Here is an 8,144-nt window from a genome sequence, read left to right as displayed (position 1 = left end):
TATTGTTTACATTTGTGATGGTATGCGTTGGGCTCCATCCTTCTCCCCAGTGGAAAAGGATGACGTTGGTTACTGAATGCTTGCTTGTCAGCCCGACCTATTAAATCTCATGTGCAGTTAAAAAGGTAGTGTTTTATTTACTTGGCAGCTGGCTAAGTAGGATAAAAGTATATATTCTCGCCGATTGGTCCAGCTAATACTCATAATGACATCGTACTCAATTGGGGGTATTTTGCCCCGCTGGCGGACACTGAACTACGTAAGTGAAGGCAGTTTGCCGTTGTAATTGAATACTGTAGAGCACGGGGAGGTGAATGTCGTCACTAACTAAACAAAATAAATTAGCTGATCAATAAAGGAGGCATTGTTTTGTGGCGGTTCTAATGTTTCTTAATGATCAGAAGTTCTCTACCACAAGCATTGAATTATTATTTTTTACTCCTTCTAGCTGGTCTGTTGAGTGGAACAATCGACATTTGCCACCAGACTACTAAATTGCAAATCGAGTGCCAGCTCTGCCCACACAGCTAATAACCAGACATCCTCTGGAAAAGAGCTCACCCAATGAAAGTCTACCTTTGAGAAATGTCTGAAGCTGGTACTACTAGTGTAGGACAGAACTTTAGCCGGCAAGCAGTGATACTGATCTATTAAGATGTACTGGGAAGGTGTTTAACAGTGTTTTGGGAAGTAGCTTGGAAATTATTTTTTTTATCAAATTTTATTTGTCACATGCTGAATACAACAGTGAAATGCTTACTTACAATCCCTTAACCAACAATGCAGTTAAGAATGTAAAAAATATGTAACAAATAATTAAATAGCAGGAGTAAAATAACAGTAGCAAGGCTATATTCGGGGTACCGGTACAGAGTCAATGTGCGGGGGCACATGTTAGTTGAGGTAATATGTACATGTAGGTAGAGTTATTAAAGTGACTATGCATAGATGACAGAGTAACAGCAGTGTAATAATTATCAAGATATTCAGAAACAACCTATCAGATCCCCACTGACGGGCTGTGGCACCAGGTGATAAGGGTAGGCCACAACACAACCACCATGTGGGCACCTCCAGGGTGTGTGCATAGTCCTCTCCTGTACTCCCTATTCACTCACAACTCCAAAACCAAGTTTGCTGGCGTGGTAGGCCTGAACACCGATGTCGATGGGAGCCTTAAGGGAGGAGGTCAGAGACATGGCAGTGTTGTGCCAGGACAACAAGCTCTCCCTCAATGTTAGTAAGAACAATGAAGAACAAGAAGGAACCCTGTATAGAATACAAATATTCCGAAACCTGTTTGCAACAAGTCACTAAATACTGCAAAAAATGTGATAAAGCAATTCACTTTTTGTCCTGAACACAGTTATGTTTGGGGCAAATCCAATACAACATTACGGAGTACCCCTTTCCATAACTTAAAGCATAGTGGTGGCTGCATCATGTTAGACTGCCTGTGGTGCAGCAGGTAGTTGTGGTTAGAACGTTGGGCCAGTAACCGAAAGGAGGGGAGAGACTGAGAACTGGAAGCTGAACAACAAAATAGCAGAGGTCCTCAAACCAAGAGGGCTGGGTTGAGGCACAAGAGATTGGACTATGGTGATAACTCCCAACGATGAGTATGGTTATGGTATCAATCAAGCCTCAGCCAAGGTAAGAGGAAATGTGATCATCTTTCACCTGACTGATTTGGAATGGGAGTACTTCAGGTCTTGGAGTCTTTCAATACTTTGAATTTATTGGCTGAGCAAAGCTTTGAACAAGCAGGGCTGTAATTTAATCTACTATAATGTACCCAAATCTATGCATTTAAGCTGTACTGTAAATATTCCCATAGATATTCACCTCATCCTAATGTTTACATGCAGTAAAGTGCAGAACTTCACTGGAATACTAACACACGTTGTTCCCTGCAGACTATTTCTCCCCTGAAGAGAGTATTGCCAAGCACACACACACAAAGATCGAGGTAGTTCACAGAAATATGTGGCAACCATGTTCAGATGAGGATGTTTCTGAGATCTCTGACCTTACCTCAACAGATTTTGAGGACAACGAATATGAACAGCAGGCGAGTTTAAATTAATTTGGATGATATAGGCTAAATTAGAGCTGGGCGATATGGACATAAATCCATATCATGATGAATTGCCTGAACTGATGCGATAATGGTAAATAGAATGATAAGTTTAACATTATTGTACACCACAGTTTTTATTCTCTACTACTACTACTAGTTTAATGGTTGTAGCCATCAATTGTCCCATTAACAATCACCATGTTAGCAAACTTATTTCATTGCAAACTTCACATTTCTCTAGTGTAAAATACTCATTGTAATAAATATCATCAAAATGCCTGCGAAAAGTGATCGGTACGGTCGGTGTCAATAATTTTCGGTTTATCGTCCCAGGTCTAGGCTTAATGGCTGTGCATAGCAGGTTGTCATTTGTCTCTAGATCGATTTGAGATGATTTGAATGTCATGTGAATGATGGTTTCTTAGTGCCAGATATTAAATTGGCCCCTGTTGGACTACAGATTGAAGCAATGAGGAGAGCAAAGATAAGGCGTTTGATGCAAAGGAAACCGAGTGAGTTTTTAGTTAAGACATTGCAGTTTAGGATGTGTAGGTCCGGAACAAACAACAATGTTAACTGCAAGGTAGCCTAATAAATGCTTTCACAGGGTGCTGTATGTGTTTTTTACAGCACTGACACAACTCTTAAAAAAAAACTTGTGTATTTTTCATTGTTTCTCTCACTTTTGGTTTAAGTGCTGCTTTCAGAATCGGATGATGACATCACCGATGACAGTTCAGATGACGAACCCTTGGTTAAGATGATGACCAGGAAGCCATCAAATGAGGAGCTGAAAACAACAGTTAAGAAACTGGGTGCCCATTTCGACCTGGAGAAAGTCACAATGAAGGACATTTTCAAGAAGGTTAGTCATTCTAATCTTTTAGTTCATTGAGTTCATACACTGAACACTCACACATTTCCTCATGGATGAATTTAGGCTATACAGTGCATCTTAAGAACCTGATAGATTATCAATTTAAAAAATAATAATATATAGTCATTGTCGTTACTTACAGTTAGCTTATTCTCTTACGATGGGTTTCAGGTTTTTAAAATGTACCCTCGTCATGACCTGTCAAACAAGAAGTCCTATATCAAGGAGACAGTGAAAAAGGTGATTTCCTTTGTACCATGTTGGACTTCCCATTGCCATAAAAATAAAATGTTGCCAAAAAGATAGCATATTTACAGTAACACGTCTTGAATAAATCTGCACAGCTGGAGTTTAAAATATAAGGTATGATGAGTTCTGTGATTATTATTATTATTCTAACTTTGAATGGTTGTATTTATCCATTTTATCGTCCATGGTTGAATATGGTTTCCAACTCTGTTACACTATTGTGTTTTGCCTTTTGTTTTTCAGTTGTCGGAGTGTAGTCTGGAGTTCTTTGCTAATCGCCACCTTCCATGAGGCAACAGGTAGCCGAGTGGTTCACATTGGGCCAGTAACCAAAAAGGTTTCTGGATCGAATCCCGAGCTGACAAGGTAAAAAGTGTCGTTCTGCCCCTGAGCAAGGCAGTTTAACCCACTGTTCCCCGGGCGCCGAAAACGTGGGTGTTGATTAAGGCAGCCCCCCGCACCTCTCGGATTCAACTGACACAATCAGTTGTGTTGTGACAAGGTAGGGGTGGTATACAGAAGATAGCCCTATTTGGTAAAAGACCAAGTCCATTTTATGGCAAGAATAGCTCAAATAACCAAAGAAAAACGACAGTCCATCATTACTTTAAGACATGAAGGTAGTATAAAATGGACTTTGAAAGTTTCTTCAAGTGCAGTCACAAAAACCACCAAGCGCTATGATGAAACTGGCTCTCATGAGGACCGCCACAGGAGAGGAAGACCCTGAGTTACCTCTGCTGCAGAGTATAAGTTCATTATAGAGTTACCATCTTCAGAAATATCAGCCCAAATAAATGCTTCACAGAGCTCAAGTAACAGACACATCTCAACATCAACTGTTCAGAGGAGACTGCATGAATCAGACCTTCATGGTTGTATTGCTGCAAGGAAACGACTACTAAAGGACACCAATAGGAAGAAGGGACTTGCTTCTGACGAGAAACACAAGCAATGGACATTAGACCGGTGGAAATGGTCTGATGGGTTCAAATGTACGATTTTTTTGGTTCTAACCGCCGTGTCCTTGTGAGACGCAGAGTAAGTGAATGGATGATCTCCGCATGTGTGGTTCCCACCATGAAGCATGGAGTAGGTGATATGGGGGTGCTTTGCTGGTGACACTGTCTATTTATTTAATTCAAGGCACACTTAACCAGCATGGCTACCACACCATCCCATCTGGTTTGGGCTTTGTGGGACTATGACCCAACACATCTCCAGGCTGTGTAAGGGCTATTTGACCAAGAAGGAGAGTGATGGAGTGCTGCCTCAGATTACCTGGCCTCCACAATCACCCAACCTCAATCCAATTGAGATGGTTTGGAAAGAGTTGGACCGCACACTGACGGAAAAGCAGCCAACAAACGCTCAGCATATGTGGGAAGTCCTTCAAGACTGTTGGATAAGCATTCCTCATGAAGCTGGTTGAGAGAATGCCAAGAGTGCAAAGCTGTCATCAAGGCAAAGGGTGGCTACTTTGAAGAATCTAAAATCTATTTTGATTTGTTAAATACTTTTGATTACTACATGATTCTGTATGTTATTTAAGAATTTTGACGTCTTCATTATTATTCTACAATATAGAAAATAGTAAAAATAAAGAAAAACCTTAATGAGTAGGTGTATCCAAACTTTTGGTACTGTATGTTGCACACATTGTTCACTGTACTATGCATTGTAGCCTATTTTACTGTATCATAGAGCTGTCCTTTTCCACTGATGGTCCTGTTAGTTTTTTTAAAGCTAATTCCAGTCAACCTTTTTAATTAGCAATGAAACATTGTATCCTATGTTATTTAAAAACAAATTTTACCCATCAATGATAATGAATGACCAAATCACTTGTAACAGAGGAAGTTCCTCCTCTCTTTAGTCCCCAAAGCTTGCTCTCTCTGGCCAGGGTTCAATAGCGGAGGGGTTGCGTAGGGCAGCCTTCCCCCGGTCCAGGCCTGGTACTCCAGGGGTCCCTGTTCACCCACATCCAGAAGCCACTGAAGAAGCATGGACTGGTCCCTCTGGGCTTTAAATGAATCAATTTCTGGATCTGGAGCTGCTCAGTCTTAGACAGCAAGCTGGTGAGGTCAGTGATCCCTGAAGTGCTTCAGCGCCTCCTTCCACATCTTGTTCTCCTGTACATCATGTTTAGCTACAACCTGGCCTGCCCTGTGAACGGTCTTGGTTTACACTGATGCGATGCTGCCTGGCCAGAGAAGGAGAGCGTTGGAACTTTCTTTGTTAATTGATTTGGTAATTCACTATCAGGTAAAACATTATTGGGATACAATTAGGATGGACAATAAAATGTCATCTTTATTTCCAATTCAAATAAAGAGAACATGATATAGTTTGTTTGTAAGATGATTCTAACCACCTTTACCAAAGGCTCATAATCTTCTTTTGAGGGGGATTCAAGACATAACTTATCTTCATCAGGCAAATAGTGAAATCAATCAAGGTATTGAAAAGTTTAAATCCCTTGAGATAGAAAGAAGTATTCCAAAATGGTTTGGTACCGAATGTCTGCTGCAATGTGGCTGACTGAGCTGCTCTTCTCCTTTTTCGCCACTAGGTGCTGCTATTTTATAATCTGCTCTCATTGTAGGCTTGTGAGGGACTGACATGACAGGCAAAGATGGGAATACAGTGTGCACAATTTATCTTATTGTAAATGTTTTTAATATTTGAACTAAATTAATGTGGTAATATTATTCACATTGGTGTTTTGCGGGGACTATTAAATGAAGCTGCCAGTTGAGGACTTGTGAGGCGTCTGTTTCTCAAACTAGACACTAATGTACTTGTCCTCTTGCTCAGTTGTGCACCGAGGCCTCCCACTCTTTCTATTCTGGTTAGAGCCAGTTTGCGTTGTTCTTTGAAGGGAGTAGAACACAGCGCTGTACGAGATCTTCAGTTTCTTGGCAATTTATCGCATGGAATAGCTTTCATTTCTCAGAACAAGAACTGACTGACGAGTTTTAGAAGAAAAGTCTCTGTTTCTGGCCATTTTGAGCCTGTAATCAAACCCACAAATGCTGATGCTCCAGATACTCAACTCGTCTAAAGAAGGCAAGTTTTATTGATTCTTTAATCAGAACAACCGTTTTCAGCTGTGCTAACATCAAAATGGTTTTCTAATGATCAAATAGCCCATTAAAATGATAAACTTGGATTAGCTAACACAACGTGCCATTGGAACACAGGAGTGATGGTTGCTGATAATGGGCCTCTGTACGCCTATGTAGATATTCCATTTTGAAAAATGTACAACATTTACAACATTAACAATGTCTACACTATTTCTGATCAATTTTGTTATTTTAATGCACAAAATTGATTTTCTGTCAAAAACAAGGACATTTCTAAGTGACCCCACACTTTTGGACGGTAGTGTACATCAGAATCAGACAATTTACCCTTAGTTTGACCTGGCCAATTGATTTGTGCATATCTGCTTTGTTGTTGACCTTAGTCCCTATGTCGGCAATAGATCTGAAAGAGAGCACATTCGAGAAGAGCGATATAATGTTAGCAATGATATATGCTAAGATGTATGGACGTCATTAATCATATATGAACAATGTGAACAGGTTTTAAGAGGACCAAACCCCGAGATGAGTAAGGTAAGAGGACTTGTAGTGTATTCATATTTATCATAGCCTAACATGCCCTTATTCATCAATATATCGGCAATTTAATTGAAAAACATTTTGTGTAGTCTGCTGCTCACACACGTCAGTACGGTAAAAACTTCTGTGTTAGATATTTATTGCGAACTTATTGGTCTGTAACGTTTTTTCGTTGCTTATTATCTGCTTGCAAAAGTGAATGACTTCAAATTCTACCAGTGCCAAATTATTGTACTCTTATCAAAACTGCTATGCCAATTCATTGAATCCTTTCAACAGCATTTATACTAAACTAAATATCACTTTACGAAAAAATATTGCAGTCAGAGTGCAGTATAACTGCAGTTAGAGTGCACTATAACTGTAGCATGCTGCAAATTCTGCATCCAAAATACGTTTTTTTTTTTTTTACTGCAGTTCAACTGCAGTTACTGTGTCCAAAACACCAGTGGACTGCAGTTTAAAAACGGCAATCTGTTTTGTAAGGGATAGGCTAGTATAGCATCTCATATTACACTACAATATTACGTTTAGAATACTTGTGAAAAATTGTATCGTTCCATTTTTACTGAACTTTCTATCCACTTTTACAATTGAGTTTGAGTCAGGCTACCCTGGGGTGGCAGGGTAGCCTAGTGGTTAGAGCGTTGGACTAGCAACCTTGTAACCGGAAGGTTGCAAGTTCAGACAAGGTACAAATCTGTCATTCTGCCCCTGAACAGGCAGTTAACCCACTGTTCCTAGGCCGTCATTGAAAATAAGATTTTTTTCTTAACTGACTTGCCTGGTTAAATAAAGGTAAAACAAACAAACAAAGTTGACATTTCTGGATGCTTCCCACATATCTTAAGTAGTCTAATTTTCCATGGATGGAAAGCATTACTTACAAATTAAATAAGTTAAGTCACTTGTCTTTGCTAGCGGTGTAGGCGAATTCACATTGTGTCCACCACCCAAATCTTTTCCCAGATTCATCAGATATTTTCCCTTATCATTTGACTCTTCTTTTAGAACACTGGAGTTTGGACACAGAATTGCTTAACTCAAATTTATTCCAGAAGAGCTCACTAATGAGTTATATAACAGTGTATAGCCTGATCTAATAGAAAATGTAGGCATAGTATCGAATGAGAGGGACCTAGACAGACAGAGATAGGCGAGCGGCCAGCAGGCGCGTGGATCCATACATACATTCTGATGCATCCAGTCCCAGTTAGTAGCACACTGAACGTGCGATGGGACCACAACCAGTCTGGACACATATCAATCAATCATTGAATAAATGTTCTATTTTCACACTGTGCTCTGG

The 8,144-nt window shown here is 40.0% G+C and overlaps 1 long non-coding RNA gene across 1 annotated transcript; it reads left to right on the top strand.

Annotated features, from left to right (window-relative positions):
* Positions 1-2,724: 2,724 nt before the first annotated feature.
* LOC135541010 (uncharacterized) lies at positions 2,725-5,529 on the top strand. The gene is made up of 3 exons (XR_010455898.1): positions 2,725-2,945; positions 3,129-3,197; positions 3,450-5,529. It is a non-coding gene; the product is annotated as an uncharacterized LOC135541010 (long non-coding RNA).
* Positions 5,530-8,144: the final 2,615 nt, after the last annotated feature.

This window comes from Oncorhynchus masou, chromosome 6 (assembly GCF_036934945.1).
Source record: "Oncorhynchus masou masou isolate Uvic2021 chromosome 6, UVic_Omas_1.1, whole genome shotgun sequence".
NCBI lineage: Eukaryota > Metazoa > Chordata > Actinopteri > Salmoniformes > Salmonidae > Oncorhynchus > Oncorhynchus masou.
Note: the sequence above shows the minus strand (reverse complement) of the source record. Positions and strands in the feature narration are given on the sequence as shown.